Source organism: Dipodomys spectabilis, unplaced genomic scaffold (genome assembly GCF_019054845.1).
Source record: "Dipodomys spectabilis isolate Male_0828 unplaced genomic scaffold, ASM1905484v1 ptg000006l, whole genome shotgun sequence".
Classification (NCBI taxonomy): Eukaryota; Metazoa; Chordata; class Mammalia; order Rodentia; family Heteromyidae; genus Dipodomys; species Dipodomys spectabilis.
Window position 1 is genome coordinate 2,066,001 of NW_024870683.1, and position 19,851 is coordinate 2,085,851.

Below are 19,851 nucleotides of genomic sequence, written 5' to 3' on the forward strand. Positions count from 1 at the left end.
GCGATAGAGAACCTGCCCAGGGCCTCAAAAGCCGTTGGGACTTGGAGCGAGTAGTTGTTAGTAGTTAGCGTTAGTGGCTGTGAATGGCTTTACTTTTGATGGGAAGGCAGTGCAGACCCAACAGTGTGATGGGCGAATGGCTTGATGCTTTCTGCGCAGCACACTTAGCTGCCGTGCTGACCTCGCTCCCAGCATTGGGAGACAAACCCCTGGGTTTGTAAACGTCACTCTTGCTGATTGCACACGTATGCCAGTGTGTTAAAAAAAAAAAAAAAAAAAAAAAAAAACGTGAAAAAAGGCACCATTACGTTTGATACGGTTTATGGTTGATTTTATTTTTGTTTTAGTCTCTGTGTATGTTCGTTTTTCACTACATATTTGTAGCACTGAGCATTAAACGTTTGTTTAAAACATTAAACAAATGTTTTAACCCCCCCACCCCACCCCCAATTCTAACTGCTCTACATCCTGAGCTCCAATACACTCCTCAGCTTTCCAAGAAATCAGTGGGGGGTGTGCAGGGGAGTCAGTCCTGTGGCTGTGGACAGCTAGAGGGGAGGGACAGCCCTAGATGCTAGCATGAACGTGAGCTGCTTTGGACATAAGCTGTATATTTATCTTTGTTGGGATGTCTGTCCTTCTGATAATGAGAAGAGCACTCAGAATTTGGGGCTCTTAAAACATATACATATTATATCTATCATCGATAGACAGATGGATAGATAGATATTTGTCTTTGCTGAGGAGTGTGTATTCCACCAAGCCAAATTCTGGATGCTCTTCTCATTAACAGAAGGACAGAAATCCCAACAAAGAAATATACAGCTTATGTACGAAGCAGCTCCTGTGTTCATCCTAGCATCTAGGGTTTGTAAGGTCCATTCCTGGACGGCGAACAGACCTCGTCCAGTACCTGCATTACCTAGGCAACTGGGACACCTGGAAGAGGTCACATCTGCATCCGCTGAGGTCACATCTGAATTTGCTGTGGCCACACTTTTCTCTGCCCATAACCTAGATAAGGCCTAGCCCAGGCCCAGATGCCCTCTCTCTCTGCTCTTTTCTAGCTCTTTCTCAGCTCTTTCCTTCTCTTCTCTTTCCCAGCTCTCTTCTCTTTCCCAGATCTCCCAGCTCTCTTTCCCAGGCCTTTCCCCACCACGTGGAGGACCAAGATGGCCTGGTGCCTGCCGGAACGATGAATAAACCTACTCCTTATCTGAATGCCACGTGCATGGTGCTGTTCTTACTCGGCTACCTCTTTTTAAAAAACCTAACAAGGTTGTTCCCTCCCTTCTCACTGCCCATGGCCACAAAACTGATTTTCCCCCCATCTTTTTGAATATCTGAAGAGTGTATTGGAGCTCAGAATGCAAATGGCAAAGTAGAGCACTCAGCATTTGGGTGCCTTAAAACAAATGTTTTACTACTCAACGTTAAAATTCAGATAATAAATCAGGTTGCCATTGGTTCACATCTGTAATCTTAGCTACTTACAAGACTGGCATCAGGATAGAAGTTTAAAGCTGGGGGGTAGGCGGGGGAGGGGGGGGAGTGTATCTGAGACTCTATCTCCAGTGGGGGGGGGGGGGGAGTGTATCTGAGACTCTATCTCCAATTAATCACCAAAAAGTTAGAAGTGGAGCTGTGGCTCAAATGATAGTGTAGCCCTGAGCAAAAAACAAACAAAAAACCCCACTAAGCAACAGACCCCAGGCCCTGAGTTCAAGCCCCAGTACTGGCACGAGACAAAAAAATTATACAGCATGTTTTAATCATTTACCAAGGAAGGGAGGAATGAATACACAAAATAAATTCTTCATCTACCTCTGTACCCTCTGCAGGAATAGTCCCTTTAAACATGTTTATTCATACCAACCAAATAGTTACTAGTTACTGAGTTCATACCCTGTGTTATGTACTATGCTCCTCAGCCTACATAGCAATTTAACTTTATGCATGGAATCGAAGAAACCTCAAACAGGAAGAAACAGTAATCTTTGGAAGCCAAGAGTGAGGCTGGCAGGTCAAAGGGTACAAATTTGAAGTTATATGAGATCAAGTCTGCAGATCTAATGTATAACATGAGGACTGTAATTAATATTATATTTTATTATTGAAATTTGCTAAGATGAGATTTATCATACACATAAAGATAATTTGTTTGCCTGTAGTTATCACTACACACATTGTATATCAAAATGTCAAGATGTTGTTACCTTTGTCTTACAGAGGAGATAATGGGTTCAGAGAATAATTTATTTATTCAAGGCCACCTACTTTAATTGATTTGGGTCAATTTGATACAATTGCATTGGGGTGGCAAGGACATCTTTTGGTACCAGGCTGATGATTTTTATTGCCCTACTCCAATTATACATTTGGTAGTTAATAAAGCCTCATGTGTAGTAAGGTTGGAACTTATATAAAGCGCCTGGAGAAGGAATATAGCTCCTAAAACAGTTTTCCTACTTCAAAATTTTACCTAAAGACAAAATAAGTTGAATTGTCTACAACAGGTTTCTGGGTTTGTGCAATATCAACCCTAGAACAACTATGTTTTATAACAGAAATGGTATACCATGACCTAAAATTATGTGTGATTATAAGAAATACAAACATTTCGCATGACATTTTGTGACCAATGAATATGAATTATCCCTATACTTTGGACATCTAATAGAATAACTACTTGGTTATTAGTATAGTAATACAATGACTCATGACTCTCATTAAATTGGAGCAAATGAATTAAAACTCAGTAGACAAGCAGTAATTACAATATAGTTTGGTGGTTGGTAATACCTATGTTTCCTGAAGATGTAAAATAGGATGATGAATACTCTATCACACATCCCTTCCTCAGGAAACCTAAGGGAAAATGACATTGTGTTTAATAATGTGAGGCTACTCAAAGATTGTCCTGGCAGGTTTTCAAACTCTCCAAACAGTCCCTTCAAACTATCCATACAAAGCTCCCCAAATAACTGGACCATCTAAGTGAAAACAACTTTTGCAAAAGAGCAATAGAAAGGGTTTAACTGATCATACGTATGCATGTATGAAAAAACCTGGAGAAACCCTTTTATATAATTAGTATACATATTTTGGAATTAAAAAAAAGTTGTTTTTTGCTTTTTTTTTTTGCTATGAGAATATCTCTTCAAGCAAGCATCTTCCATTGCCAATCACAATAAGACCTTTTAAAACCTGTAGTGCGGGGCTGGGAAGGTGGCTCAGTGGTAGAGCGCTTGCCTTGTATGCCTGAGGTCCTGGGTTCGATTCCCCAGCACCACATAAGCAAAAAGAAAAAAGCCGGAAGTGGCGCTGTGGCTCAAGTGATAGAGCTCTAGCCTTGAGCTGAAGAGCTGAGGGACAGCTCCCAGGCCCAAAGTTCAGGCCCCATGACCAGACCCAAAAAACCCCCAAAAAACAAAACCCTGTAGTGCCTGGTGCTGGTGGCTCACACTTGTAATCCTATGTACTGAAGAGGCTGAAATCTGAGGATGGCAGTTTGAACCTAGCCTGAGCAGGAAAATCCATGAGCCTCTCCAATTAACCACCAGAAAACAGGAAATATGGCTGTGCTTAAAGTAGTAGAGTGCTAGCCTTAAGTGGAAAAAGCTCAGGGACAGCAGTTGGGCACCAAGTTCAAGCCCGATGACTGACAGAAAAACAACAACAACAACAACAAATGCACAAAATCCAAAACCTTCTGTAGCAATTTTGAACTATCCACATATAATTGATGCTCAATCATAGAAAAAGGTTTTCCAACCAGGGGAACTGTAAAGCAGGTTAGGAGCTTGGTCTCTGGAATCATAATGAGTGATTAATGTACTTTTGATTAGTTACATCACTTCTCTGTCTCAGTTTCCTCAGCTGTGAAATGGCATGGATACTAACATATCATGGGGCTTGTTTTAAAGTTGGTATGCAATCACCCAACTAGAAATTTACATCAATACATTCAAGCTGTGGTGGCTCTAATCTTAATGTGAGCAACTACTTGGGCTAATAGAAGCAGGAACAAATGACATAGAAGCCTTTTAAATTATGTACATATTTACAGTTCTAAGAAATACTATATAAGAAGCAGACAGTCTTCCTGCTGTGTCACAAATGCAAGTTGCCAGAAAGCCTTTTTTCTATCTTCTCTATTAATGTATTTCAGAAATATAATATGTGCTGTTTCAGAGCTAGAGCTGCCTACTCACTGATTAGCTTCCATTTACCAAGATTACAGCAAATTAGATTTAACTGTGACTGGCATGTGAATGATCTCCTGTTGGACATGGATGAGGAATATTGCTCTATAAACCATAGTGCATTTAATTTCTTCTAAGTAATGAGTTTTAATGTGGTTGCCTTAATCACTGCAGACTTATCAATATGCAGTTTGTGGCACACGACCTTTTGGTTGGAATATGTATGAACCCACATTCAGCTGAGTTATATCTAAGTAGAATTTTGGTTACTGCATATATAAAACTATTTCTGTGAGCCAGTGTGGTAGAATGATTTAGAAAGCTCTAGTGGGTCTCTGCCTAGAGCTACAATTTATTGTTCCAACAATGTACAAGGTAGGTAGCACTCCTGCAAGAGAATGTCATTAGGATCCAATATGTATGTGCTTTCAGATCCTCCTGGAGTCATGATTCTGAAAACAATAATCCAGTATGTTTCCCAATGACAGGAATCCCATCCCCTGTCAGTTATTAGTCCCTGTTCCTTCCATGTTGGTGATCTTTTTTATAAGCCACAGTTGTGAATGATGTAAGAACCTAGAGAGAGTGTTGGGGGTGGGGAGAAACAGACTCCCAGCTCATTGCATATCACAAAATACACAACATGAAAAAAACGAGAGCAAGACCAGAGAGAAAAACAGCGCATGTTCTCCCTGATATACCAAAGTTAGATCTAAAAGGCACTGGGAAGTGACAAATTACACAGGATTCTAGACACTCACTAACAGTGAGACCCAAAGAGGACAGTCCTAGGAGAGAAACATAAAGGTGCAATACCCAAGCACCTCCTCCTATGTATATAAAATAATATTCATACTGAAACTCCAAAGATAGGGAAACAAAGGAATTTTTCTTAATTTGTGTTTTTCTTTTTTTTTTTTTTTGACTCTGTATTCTTTGCCTTATATATGGATTATTCACATCCACATTGAAGGGAAGATGAGGGAGGACACGGAATTAGAGAAAAAAGGGTAAAAAAGTGCAGTAGTGGAGCGCACTGGTGCACCAGACATTGATGAAATTGAACTATGCAACTCTTGGGTGGAGAGGGGAGTGAGGGAATGGAAGAGAACGAGCAAACAGATGACACTATGCAAAAGGAAATGTACTATTACCTGACATATGTAAAGTGAACCCCGCTGTCTATAACCTCTGAAACAATATATTGGGGAAACAAAAGAAATGAGAAATAGGAAAATAAGACCCAGCTTCTGAAATATTAGACAGGATCACTAGTTTACAAAGGAGAGAACTTGAAATTGGATAATTTCTTTCGTGAAAGAGAGAATTTGTAGGTGCACCTTAATAAGCTAGTATGAATTTGATGGACTTTAGATGCTGTGAACAGTGATTGTTGATGGTGTTGGTGCTTCCCTGTCACCCTGAATTATGGATGATCTATGCAGGGACATGGCTCTCTCAAGAGCAGTGACTCTCACCAGGTGCTGGTGGCTCACATCTATAATTCCTAGCTACTAGAAGGCTTAGATCTGACGATTCCCGTTCAAAGCCAGCTGGAGGAGCTGGCAGTCTCTGGGACTCTTGTCTCCAATTAACCACCCAAAAGAGAAAAAGATAAAAAGCTGGAAATAGAGTTATGGCTCAAGTCACAGAGTGCTTGAGCTGAGTAAAAAAAAGCTCAGGAAGAGCACCTAGGTCCTGAGTTCAAGCCCCAGGGCTGACTTGGACACACACACACACACACACACACACACAGAGCAGTTCAAGCCCTAGGGCTGGCATGGACACACACACACACACACACACACACACACACACACACACACACACACACACACAGAGCAGTGACTCTCTTTCCAGCAACATCTTTCCCCAGTCCATTTCAGAATGGCTTCCTGACCTCATCTGACAACTTTGAGCTCTACTTGCAACTTAACATTAATCTTTGCATTTATATTTGTACTTCATTTGCCCACTGATGTGGTGCTTTGTCAGTAGGTTCTTTATGGCTATCAACTTTGTCATATACTATTTGAGACTCCAGAATGTTTGCCTATGATGTTATCCATTGCCTCTTGCTTTTTCAGCACATATCAGATGATTCATAAATGCCAAGTGGCTGAAATTTGTCTCTTAACTACTCAGAAGTGTTATCCTAAAGTCAGCCTTAAGAAACAAGTTTGATACCATCAACAAGGTTGATACCACCTTTGTGATCGGCTTAGCCTCTTCTCTCCCTTTATTCTATTTCTTTAACCTAATGGTGAAATGAAAAATAAGCTAGGCAGGGTGGTTTGAGTTTGTAATCCTAACTACTTGGGAGGTGGAGGTGGAGGTTCACTGTTGAAGACTAGTCTGTGAACATAAAGAAATTCCATTTCAGTGATGGCTGGGTTCAGTGGTACATGCCTGTCATCCAAGCTACTCATAAATGGGAGAATATTGATCCAGGTCATCCTTAGATGTAAAGTGAGGCCTTATGTCAAAAAAAAAATAATCACTGCAAAAAAAAAGGTTTAATGGCATGGATCAAGTAACAACATGCCTGCCTAACAAGTATAAGGTCTTAAGTGTTCTAGCCCCAGTTCTGCCAGAAAAATAAAATTAAAAAGAAATTTAAAAACAAACACAACTGATATCTCTGGGCCATTTTAAGATCATTTGGTATTAAAAACCATTTGTATCTGTGGGTTCTTTAAAAATTGTATTGACAAATAGAGCCTTTTCTCTTCTATATGGATGTAAGGACTAACGTACATTTCCACCAGTAATCTGTATAATATTCTTGTTGGAGTTGCATTGAATTTATAGATACATTTATCTTTCCATTTATGGCCATGGTATGGCCCTCTACTTACAACTTCTCCCATCATTATTAATTACATTTAATAATTTTCTCTACAGTGGCACTTCACATCATCTTTTTACATTTTCCAAAATTTTAATGTTCTTCCTGAAAATTGTTTTTTTTCCTAAAAATGCTATTTTCTAGTTGCTACTGACATTCAGAATATATAAAAATATATTCATCTTATATTTGGCAACCTTGCTAAATATTCTTAGTGGTCATCAATTAGAGAAACAGCAAACCAAACAATCTCCAAGCCAAAAAGCTAATAATGATTTCAATTTCATGTTCTTTGAATTCCAAGAGCTTCCCGTTTTGTATGATCCAGGTGTTTCCCAGAACTCCACAATACATTTCAGTTGCCTTAAATACGTCTCTCTTATTGACTTTTTCTTTTGCTCTTGCAGACTCTTGTATAATAGTCTGCTCTGTGATTACTCTCCTAGTTAACTCAGCCTGGAACCCCCCTGTTCTTTAGTTTGGTGTCAGGAAAGCTAAACTGTGGTCATACACTGCCTCCACGAAGTCTTCCTAGATTTTTCTAATTGGAACCAATGACTCATTCCATTATGCACTCTTAACCCCCAGTAGTAATACAAAAATCCGATCTTTGTAATTACGCTTTATACTTTTAGGATAAATAATGGTCATCAAATGTTGATAAATGTAAGAGATATGATTAGAGATAACCAGAGTGACATCATATAAGGTTTAAAGGCCTGCGCTTTGAATTCAGGCCAATCTTGATTTAAATTTTGTCTCAGCCACTTTGTAATCTTGAGTGAGCCACTTAACGTCCATTAGCCTTCGTTTCTTCCTCTTGAAAATAATTGCTTTAGAGATTAAACAAGATGACTCTGGAAAGTATTGTGTGATTCCTGTCCCATAGTAAATTATCCATACCTCATGCAGCATGGTCAGTTGATGATGAAAAAAATGAGAGGGCAAGGAAAAAAATCCTGGGTGCCACACATCCATTTTGGGGGATATCTATAATGATCACCCTTGTAGATTAGCAGCCAGATGAGACATTTTTTAAAATTAACATAAGGCATGTAGAAGTCTATATTATGAGACTGAAAGCTTCCCAGGGCAGGGACTTCCTTTCATTCATTTTTATCTGTCTTTTGCCTTTAAGTCTAGTGATTGCTTAATGTTAGATTCTCAATAAATGTTGAATGCAATTCAATTTAAGAAGGTTCTTATCAGAAATGGTAATAAATTTGTGAAGTCTCTTTATATAGTGCATGAGTCTCACTTTGCAAAATGTTTCTGAGCTTTAAAAGAGCGCTGCCCAAGCTGATGTTAAGAAAGAAAAGCTTGATTAGAACATCATTACATTTTTAGGTGACAAAACAACAGACCACTAAATCATCAAGTTTTCTAGATTCAGCAGATAATCTGCACCGCTAAGTAAAATGAATAAGAAATTCAGACACATTACCAGCACAACTATGTTTATTGCAGCATTATTTACCATAGCTAAGATATGGAACCAACCCAGATGCCCCTCAGTAGATGAATGGATCAAGAAAATGTGGTATATATACACAATGGAATTCTATGCCTCCATCAGAAAGAATGACACTGCCCCATTTGTTAGGAAATGGAAAAACTTGGAAAAAATTATGTTAAGTGAAGTAAGCCAGGCCCAAAGAAACATAGATCCCATGGTTTCCCTTATTTGCAATATCTAGTATATGTATGAGTCAAGCAGAAAAGGCTAGATAATGTGATGTTAGGAAAATGAACCCTTAGATATGTATTTTAATGGTTTTTTATTTCATGCATTTGTTTCTAATGCATTTATAAGATTATCGCTTTGTTGCTTTGTATGCCCCTCCCCCACAGTATAACCCCTGCTTTCCCTATATTTGATGTCAGTATAACTTGTGGAGGAGATGGGGAAAAACAGGTCGTTTAAGGATACAGGTGGACCTGTTGCAACAAGTTGAGAAGTACAAGTTGTCATGTCGAAAACGAGCTTTACAATGTTGGTGCGGGGGTGGGGGGGGTGGGGGTGGGGGGGGGTGTGTGAGGAGGGGGGAGGGGGGAGGTAGGGAAGGGATGTGAAGGGTAAGCAAAGGAGGAGGCTGCAATGCTTGATAAGAAATGTACGCATTATCCTGCCCATGTAATTGTAACCCCTCTGTACAGTATGTTCACACAAAAAAAATTAAATTAAATTAAATTAAAAAAAAAAAAGAAATTCAGACACATAGTTCTAGCCTGCAGTTTTAGCCAAGGCATTTATTATTAGTTAAAAAAATCTAGTTATAAAAGATTATAAAATTTTGCTTCTATTGAAGTAATGGAATTTGACATGTTAATCAATTAACCCCCCCCCAAAAAACCCAGAAACAACCTAACAAAAAACCCTACATAGAGAGATACTCATTTTTAAAAAATACTTTTATTTTTAAAGTACTTGTACAAAGGGGTTGCCATTTTACAAACTCGTATGTGAATGTATCTTGATCAATGTCACCTCTTTCAACATTCTCATCCATCCCACCCACCCTTCCCTCACTTTTCTTAATTTTGTAGGACACACATTGGATTCTTTATTGTATTCCTCCCTTCTCTTTATTCATCTGCCCCTCTCCCAATGATAATTTTCCCCCCTCCAGCTTCAAGTGCCAGTTCCCTGGTGTTTGTTTTGTTGAACTATGACCTTGCATTTCTAACATATTACACCATTTGCATTCTCCCTTGAATCTACCATATTTGGGTTAAGACATTTGTATATAAGTGCATAGGACAGGCATTTTAAAGATCTTACCTGTAAAATTATAGACTGTCTCTTTGCTATGTTTATGATGCAAAATTTTACATGAGTTATAAGCATAGATACACATACATAATTTGAAACAGAGTAACAAGCTGGATGGATAGATGGGAGTTATTATTTTCAAACCATATTATTAGTTCTCTCAGAATTTGTTTCCTTACTCAGAAATGACTCATTGTTTGTCCATAGTGGATGTTCAGGGATATAAAAAAGAAATAGTGTTCAAACATTGCTCATCACATCTTAAAGTCTTTCAGCTACCTCTACCAAATTGTACTTTAATTGAAAAATTGAAGCCATGCATCAGTGGCTCACATGTCGAATCCTAGCTACTCAGGTAGCTAGGAGAACAAATGGATCACCATTCAAGGCTAGCCTGGGTTGAAAAATTTGCAGGAGCCTTTCTTGGAAATAACCGCAGGAGGTGTTGTTCAAGTAGTAGAGTGCCAGCCTAGCAACCATGAAACCCAAAGTACCACCCAAGGCGGGGGTTGACTGGACCAGAGGGAGATAAGAATCAAGATACTGGGTAGAAAATGACATTGGATTTAATGGTAAAACACTTTTTCCCACTATCTGAAGATATATTACAAGTCTAGAGATGTATACTTTTTCTGAACATCCAGGAGAAAGAAAAGAAAATGAAAAAAACACCACATAGTCCATTTGATGAATAACAAATCCCTAACTGGGTTCACATTTTGCTCCAGCAAGAGCCAATTATCTCCCACATTTGTTGAGGTTTTACAAACTGTCTGCATATTCAAATAGAATTTAAAGGGGGAAAAATGAATCCAAATGAAAATTAAAAGAAAAAAAAAGACTAGAGTTGCAGTCCAGGTAATTTAAAAATACCTAAATAATGTGAACAAAAAACCCCTCTAAAAATGAATTTCAACTTCAACCCTGTTGCAGGTAGTTTGCAACTGACCAGGTCCGTCAGCCGAGTGCTTGTTAAAATTAATTATGACGCAGCAGCTTTCTCTCTCTAAGTTGAACTCATAGAAAATATGCTTGGAGTGGTAAAATGCAAATTGGCTTATGAGGTAATTTTGTATTCTTGGGACAGATTTTTTCCCCCATTTCCCATTAGTTCATGTTGGAAAAGGTTCATTATTATTTATAAAGTAGAACAAGCCCCAAAGCTGAGCCATTTCTAGCCTCATTGTCACTTTTCTGCATTCCAAACATCACTAAAGTCTCAAAAGAGTGGCTAATTCTTTCCTTATAGAGCCATAAAACTTGCTTGGGGGTATTACTAACTTAGGCAGCAGCACTTTCTTCCAAATAATTCTTATTCTCTCTGACAAGCATTCAAGCACCTTATTTTGATGTGGCAAAAACTCTGGTGGAAGAGAGGAAATGGGCTTGTTTTTGTTTCTTTGAGCACTCTGGTTCTGTATTAATGGGGTGTCTGAAATACTTTGGAGTATGGACTTAGAAGGCACTTATTAGTCTATTAACTATTCTACATAGTTATTCAAGTGTATTAAGCATGTAAAAGAACATAAGATGCACTCTTGAAAATGTTATTTTCCAAATGCATTTGGTTTATGGAATAATTAAATAGGACATTTAATATGGAATAACGTAAGTTTTCTGCATCCCAACTACTAATTTCAAATGCCAAATTGATAAAAGTTTTTTAAAAACTAAACAACACCATTTTTCCTTCCCCTCTCCCACCACCCCATATCCTGAATACAGAAATGCAAGGCAGGTGAGTTTTACAGAGTGACTATTAACTAATCCAAGATGCATGCATCTCATCTTCAGGGTTCTGAGGTTGAGATGATTTTTCATCTCAACCTAAGAACCTCAGACATTCAAAGATGCATTAGCATAGCAGCAGTGGGAAATTACTCTCAGGGGAGTGTTCCAGGAGGTGCTATCTGTGCCAAAGAGGCCATTCAGGTGTTTCATGCTTCTGTCTTGAGAATGGTGAATAAAAAGCTCCTTGAAGTTCATGTTTTCTCTTTTCATTGCTACTTGTTTCCTTTAAACCCCTAAAGCATTTGCAAAGTGAAACAACCCTTGGTTAGTATACGACTGGAACCGAAAATTACAATGCTGATTTTGGCCAATCTATGTAGAGCAGACATCCATGACAGCTGGCATAGGGAGGTCCTTCTGAGAGAATATAAAATTTTAAACTGGAGGCTGGGCTCCAGTGTCTCACGCCTGTAATCCTAGCTACTCAGGAGGCTGAGATCTGAGGATCGCGGTTCAAAGCCAACCCTGGCAAGGAAGTCCATGAGACTCTTTTTTTTTTGGTCGGTTGTAGCGCCTGAACTCTGGGCCTGGGCACTGTCCCTCAGCTCTTCAGCTCAAGGCTAGTGCTCTACTACTTGAGCCACAGCACCACTTCCAGCTTTTTTTGCTTATGTGGTGCTGAGGAATCGAACCAGGGCCTCATGCATGCAAGGCAAGCACTCTACCACTGAGTCATTCCCAGTCCTCCGTGAGACTCTTATCTCCTCTTAACCATGACAGAACTGGAAGTGGCACTGTGGCTCAAGTGGTAGCGCGCTCACCTTGAACTGAAGAGCTCAGGGACACCACCCAGGCTCAGAGTTCAAGCCCCACAACTGACCAAAAAAAAAAAAAAAAAAAAAACTGGAAAGGAATAAAACAAAGAAGTAAGATTTTTTATTACAATTATAAGTTTTGATCTAACCCTTATTTGTGTATTCCACTTTTAAGAAAGAACACAAGTCTACTGGGAGAGTCTAATTTTGATAATTGAGTGGAAATGATAAGAAGTGTTTTGCCTATCTCTTACCCCACCTCCTGACTTTGGAAAAACCTATACAATCAAGGCAATTCTAGTTGTAGAAGACAGTTTTTAAATAAAAAAAAAATACTCATGTAATATCCAAGATATATTTCTAGTTTTACTTTTCTGAAAGTTTTTCTGGACTGGTTCAGTTATTTGGACTTCATCCTTTTCTGATTTAGAACATTTTTCTTTCAGTATTTATTTGGCTACTAATAGGATCCTTTCAAAACTTGGAAACAAGTTATTATCTATTCTAAGATGTTTGGACCCATATTAGTTGTATGATGATCTCTTTAGTGGTATACTTTAGAGGTTAAGAAAGTTCAAATATATACTCATACTCTCACTATCCATGAGTAAAGAATCTCTGCCACCTATGTTCCTCTGGGAAGACAAACTGCCAATAGCTATCCAGAGGACAAAAATAGATGCCAAATCTGACCAAATTATGAGTATTTTTCAATCATGAGATAATTGCTTCTCATTGTGCAGTATTGCTAAAGATAAGAGTTAGGAGGATAAGACAGGATATTACTATGTACCGTGTGGCTTCCAACAGCAGGAACTAATTCATTCACAGTTTTGGAGGCCAGCAGCCCCAAAGGAAGGTGATGTCATGGATACACTCATTCTGGATCCTCTAAGGCTTTTTTCCTTGCCTGTTTGTTTCTGGCATAGGTGACCATGCTGGATTTCCTTAGCTTGTGGCTTGATGACTCTAATCCCACATTGCCTTCCCCTCCTCTGTCCATTATAGGGATACTAGTCATTGAATTTAGGACCTGCTTGGGTCATCTTAGATAATCTCATCTCAAGATAGTTAAGTTTATTTAATATCTAATGGTTTCTTTGTCCAAATATAGTTCACATTCCCAGATTCCAGGTGTGGACATTTTTCCAGATGTGGACATTAATTAACCCATTGTGGGATTATTTTTTTTATAATTTATTTTATGTTATTTGTGAACATACTGTACAGAGGGGTTACAATTACATGGGCAGGATAATGCGTACATTCCCCCCCCCCCAACATTGTAAAGCTCGTTTTCGACACGACAACTTGTATTCCTCATTGTTGCAACAGGTCCACCTGTATCCTTAAATGACTTGATTTTCCCCATCTCCTCCACAAGTTATACTGACATCAAATATAGTGAAAGCAGGGGTTATACTGTGGGGGAGGGACATACAAAGCAACAAAGAAATAATCTTATAAATGCGTTAGAAACACATGCATGAAAGAAAAAAAACATTAAAATACATATCTAAGGGTTCATTTTCCTAACATCACATTATCTGACCTTTTCCGCTTGACTCATACATATACTAGATATTGCAAATTAGGGAAACCATGGGGCCTATGTTTCTTTGGGCCTGGCTTACTTCGCTTAATATAATTTTTTCCAAGCCTTTCCATTTCCTAACAAATGGGGCAATGTCATTCTTTCTGATGGAGGCATAGAATTCCATTGTGTATATATACCACATTTTCTTGATCCATTCATCTACTGAGGGGCATCTGGGTTGGTTCCAGATCTTAGCTATGGTAAATAATGCTGCAATAAACATAGTTGTGCTGGTAGCTTTAGTGTGGTCTTGTTTGTAAACATTTGGGTAAATGCCCAAAAGTGGGATTGCTGGGTCATAGGGGAGTTCTATGTGGAGTCTTTTGAGGAACCTCCATACTGCTTTCCAAAGTGGTTGAACAAGTTTACATTCCCCCATTGTGGGATTATAGAGCCTTCTTGTGGAATACTAGGTCTCTTACACACTGACATCAATCTACTCCTTCATGCCTTGTGCAATTTTTAACAGTCATTGCCCAAAGTCAATGTCGGAGCAAGTAAATTTAGCATCTAGGTCAATTTAATGTCCAGTCACACATAGCTGCTTGCCTTTCAAACAAATGTTTTCAGTGTCCCCAGCTTGATTGGTTTCTCTTCTGCCTTCTTATCATCTATTTCCAAGTTCCTCCCTCTTTGCTGAATCCTTCTCTGTCCTGTGCCATGCATGAGTTTAGGGTAATGTTTTTGTTGTTGTTGTTATTGTTTGCTGTGTTTTGTTTTGTGTGGGTCGTGGGGCTTGAACTCAGGCTCTGTCCCTGAGCTTCTTTGGCTCAAGGCTAGTGCTCTACCACTTGAATCACAGTGCCACTTTTTCTGAATAGTTTATTAGAATAGATGAGAGTCTCACTGACTTTCCTGCCCACGTTGGCTTGGAATCGAGACCCTCAGATCTTAGCCTCCTGAGCAGCTAAGATTACAGGCATGAGCCACCAGGGCCCAGCTCAGGGTAATGCTTTGACTTCCTAGTCCTTAGTAACTTTTTCTGAAACAGAAAAATCCAGCACTCATACTCAAAAACTTAATAAAGACAATTATTTGCAGTTATGGGTATTGATATAATTTATATTCTTCCCCTAAATTCTTACATTAAATACTTTGTTTAAGGACAGCACTTTGGAAGATACTGGAACTTTTGAGAGGCAGGGCCTTATGAAAGGTCTTTAGAGTGAATTGTTGAAAGGACATCGAGTCCTTTCCCCTTTCTCTCATTTCTTCCTGGTCATCTGATAAGCAGTCTTACTCTGCCACGTATTTCCACTATAATGTGCTGCCTTGCCACAGACCGAAGCCATGGGCCAGTGGATCATGGACTGGAAAACTAACATAGGCGTGCTCTAAACAGCAATTCTCAGTGATAGAAAATGAACATAGGTGTGTTCCAAACAGGGCAATTCTAGGTGATAGAAAACTAACATAGGTGTGTTCAAAGCAGGTAATTCTAGGACCAATTATGTTTGTTAAGAGAGCAATTCTATAATTTTGTAGAAACCATTTTACATCAATAGAAACATCATCGCAACACAAGATGAATCTTATAATATTCATGCTTAGTATTATTATTTGAGAATGATCAGTAATCATCATTAATTATATAGAGATGTGTTCTATTTTGGTAAAGCTAGAAAACAGATGATGACTTAGAGAACATAAAATATTAATGTTATCAATGTCAGTATTCACCAGCAAGTTAGTATAATATTAACACCACCACTATAGATTAGTTGAAGAGAGAATGAATACTACTTTTTTTGTCAACAAATATTAGATCTGTTGTGTGTGTGTGTGTGGGGGGGTGCTGGTCCTAGGGCTTGAACTCTGGGCCTGGGCACTGTCTCTGGGCTTCTTTTGCTCAAGGGTAAGGCTCTATAACTTGAGCCACAGTGCCACTTCTGGCTTTTTCTAAGTGGCTTATTGGAAATAAGAGAGTCATGGGCTTTTCTGTCCTTTAAACTGTGATTCTCATGTCTTAGCCTCCTGAGTAGCTGGGATTTACAGGTGTGAGCCACCAGCGTCCAGCTAAACCTTTTCTTTTTTATTTTCAAAGCACAGAATATAGCACACGGAAAGAATGATGAACATCTCACAGTTGCAAAGTTCAGTGAATTATCACATCATCCAACTCAAGAAAAATAGCATCACTTGCTTCCCTCTTTTCAGAATAGATCCTGGATCCTTTTCTTTTTCACTATCCTGATCTTTCTCACCAAGAGTAGTCACTGTCTTAACAGCTAACAGGATTAGTTTTACTCACTTTGGAATTTTATGTTGCATGTATTTTAGAGCCTTTTAAATCAAACAATCTAGAAACCATTCCTTTTGTGGTATCCATCTCCAAAACTGAGTAATGGTTTCTTTGCAGGTAATTCTCTGTTGGGAAGATGAATGGCTTGCTCTGGAAATCATTATCATAAAAACTTATTTGTCATTTACATGAGAAGTAAACATTAAGGGTAACCTTATGACTTTGTGATCTAACACACACAAACAAATGGAATTATTAAAAAGACAGATAAGTGAGCACTGGAATCTTCAATTTGTGAATTATCTGGTGATCCTTGCTCTATTCTTTCTCTCTTGATAGTATGCCTTTATCTTTGGGACACAGTACCATCCTCTTTGTTATTAAAAAGAATCTTTCTTCCTACTTGCTAGGTCTCTTGTTGCAGTGCATTCTTCCTACAAAATATATTATTAGTTAAAAGAGAATTGGTGTTGGTAGTGTTTCTTCTAACGAAGAAAAAAAAGAAGCAAAAATCTCAAGAGGTTTCTATGAAAATGTAATTTATGTCCATCAGCTGTCTTGGAAAGTAGGAAGAAGTTACCCTTTTCCAGGTAATGGGATGTGTGGGATATTTATACATCATGTCATTTTCAGGTAATAGGATGTGTGGGATATTTATACATCATGTCATTCCATTACTTGTATGAATACTCACTCTATTTGCTCTTAAATACTTCTCCCCTTGTCTATCCTTCCTGACTACCACTTTAAGAATCTCAATTTTGGAGTTGATCCTTTGAGTACTATTGATATAAGAAGTCTTGGAAAGGCAGCTGACTGCTAAGTTTCTCCTTAGCTTTCTCTTGGTTCTTTTTCATGGCTTAATAGTATATGTTAGCTAATTGTCACTATTAAAAGCACAGGGAAAGGAATGAAGTGTAGGAAAGATACCTATTAATTCCCCAATTGTGATTTCAGTTTACTGAGAATAGAAAACACCCTTAAAGGTCTAGGAGGGCTTACTTCACACAGTGGAAGTTTCCTGAGAATGCAGAAGGGGAAGTCCAAAAGGAGGAGTAAAGTTTTTCTTTTTTTCCACTTGTGTGTTTAAATTTGAATACTACCTCTTTTTCATGAACTTTTTAAATTTTTTTATTGTGAAAATACCATACAGAGGGATTACAATTACATGGGCAAGGTAATGAGTACATTTCTTATCAAGCATTGTTGTCTCCCCCTTTGTTTCCCCTTCCCATCCCTTCCCATCTCCCCCCCCCCCTCCCCCCAACCCCCTTTCATGAACTTTAAATACAGATTGCTTAATTCTAGTTGTTTCAAATCATTTCACTTTGACCTAGGAGTAGATCAGTTATTTAATGCAATAGCAATACCATTTGCCATATCCTTGTAAATATCTAAGCTATTACTTCTTTTTCAATTTTAAAAGTCATCATAGTTTTTGAAATATTTACTTTAAAGGACAATATAATATAATAGAAAATCACAATCATCTTTCAGAAATAAGAGATAAATGTGAAGCAAATATTTTTAAAACTATCTCCCGCTTTGAAAAATGGCTTAGAAGAATGAATTTGAGAGTTGGAACCATGAAACCAGACTTATCATCTCAGCTCTTGAAAGTTCTCTGGTTTTTGGATATCCCACTGTAAAGAATTATTGAAAGAATTAGGATAATGCTTTGAATGCTGGCATTTGGCCTTTTTTCTTTACGTGGGATTTTGAATCACTCAGACAGAAAAGGATATTGGTAATTCTTGTATTTGTAAGCCTAAAGTCCCCATGGGGCTCATCTAAAATAGCAAATGAGCATTTTATGAAAGGGTTCTGATGGCAATGTTAGGCTTTATTAATGTTGTCTGCTTTCAGCCTGAGAGGGAAGAAGATGATGGTGAGTGCTTGATATCTTGCCTTCTCCTGACTAAGCCCTCTTAGCCTCTCAGAACCTGCATCCTGGAAGTCACCTCTTACTCTGTTTCTTCACAGAAGCAGCTACTCTCCCAAGCCCACCTCAGGTAAATCATGCTTATGAAGTCTCTGAATCCTGGAGCAGTCTCCTAAGATGAGGTTATCTCAAGTTCGTCCCTTTTTGTCACTATTTGCTCAGTTTCCTTTGGTCCAAGTAATTCTTTATAGAGAGAAAAGCCAAAGAGGTGGCCTATGTAATTGGTGCTATTGTTCCATCACTTTGCTTATTCTTTTATGTGGTCACAGAGCATTAGCACGTACTCTCTCAAGGAGGCTGCTGTAAAGAGACAATGTGTAAGGCCATTGAACTCCTTGGTGTGGAAGTGTCCATAGCAACTTGCTGAATGGTAATTTACTAGGTTCTGCAAATCGTTCTGGCAATGGAAAATGCTATATCGAAAAATCATGAGACATAAAAGACTGTTTATGACATTTCTTTTTTTCCTAGCCTCACACTTTGGAGTAAAGCAGTAAACAAATTATTAACACACAAGCAAAATTATTCTTCTGAGGTTTAACGATCTGTCTTAGTAGGAAAGGAATACTGTGGTATCTGGAAACTTGACAAAAAATACTTAGGAGAACTTAACTTTTAAATGACATTTTGATGCCCACAGATTGTAAAAGCTGACACCCACATTTCTAATATTTGTCCATTACTGTTTAATACAGTAGGTTAAGTGTTGCTTCAGGGAGTTTAGAATTGTTCACTTCGAAGGAAGGAATAGGATGCTTTTAAAAAAAATTACTTTTCTTTAGAATTTGCATTACTCCTATCCACAAACTGCTCTTTGGTAATTTTTATTACTAACAAACTCTTAACCTGATTGGCTTCTTTAGAAATAGAGGGTATAGTGAATGAAGTCAGTCAGGAAATAGATAGCATACTGATGAGATCAATTAAAATGAATTGTAGCCAAGAGAAAGGTGCTTTGTAAAGCGTTGCAATGTGACAAGGATGAGTTTAGAAATAATCACTGATTTTATGACCACATTTCATAAACTTGCTCACCCAGATATTTGTGACAATCCTATTCTGGGTCCATGTAAAGGGTGAGATAGAGGAAACTGACTGGCAAGCGTGACTTAAGAGGAACTAGTGTTTATTGAGGAATACTTCAGCATTTCAAAGAGGTTTCAAGAAAAGGCAACTTTTAAAATAGACAACCTTGTTAACTCAGTTGGAGTTGATGAAAGCTTTCCCATGCTCCTTTTTATTCTCTGTCCTTCTTATCCCCACCCCCTTATATATCACAGAAACTCTGGACAATAATAGTATTTGAAAATGATCAAAACCTCCCAAACTTTTGTTAGAAGCTGAGGTTAGGACGTGTGTAAGATTGTGATGTCATTTTGTTTATCGTTGTTGAGACAAAGAGTTCTTGTCATATTACTTAGGAATCTGAGTTTAGTGATTAGAACCTAATGTGATAAAGTGTTTAAATACCTTTTTTCTTGACTTTTTCTTCCTTAAATGCATCTTTCACCAGATGAGTCCTTCATTCAGACCTTTAAAATTATATATACATACACATAAATATTAAAATTATCTTTAAGTGGTTTCACAAAGGGGTTTCAATTCAACATGTCAATTTATGAATACAATGATTCTTGTTCATTATCAACTGCTTCATCATTCTCCCATCTTTTTTCCTATCCTCTCAAGTTATCTAGT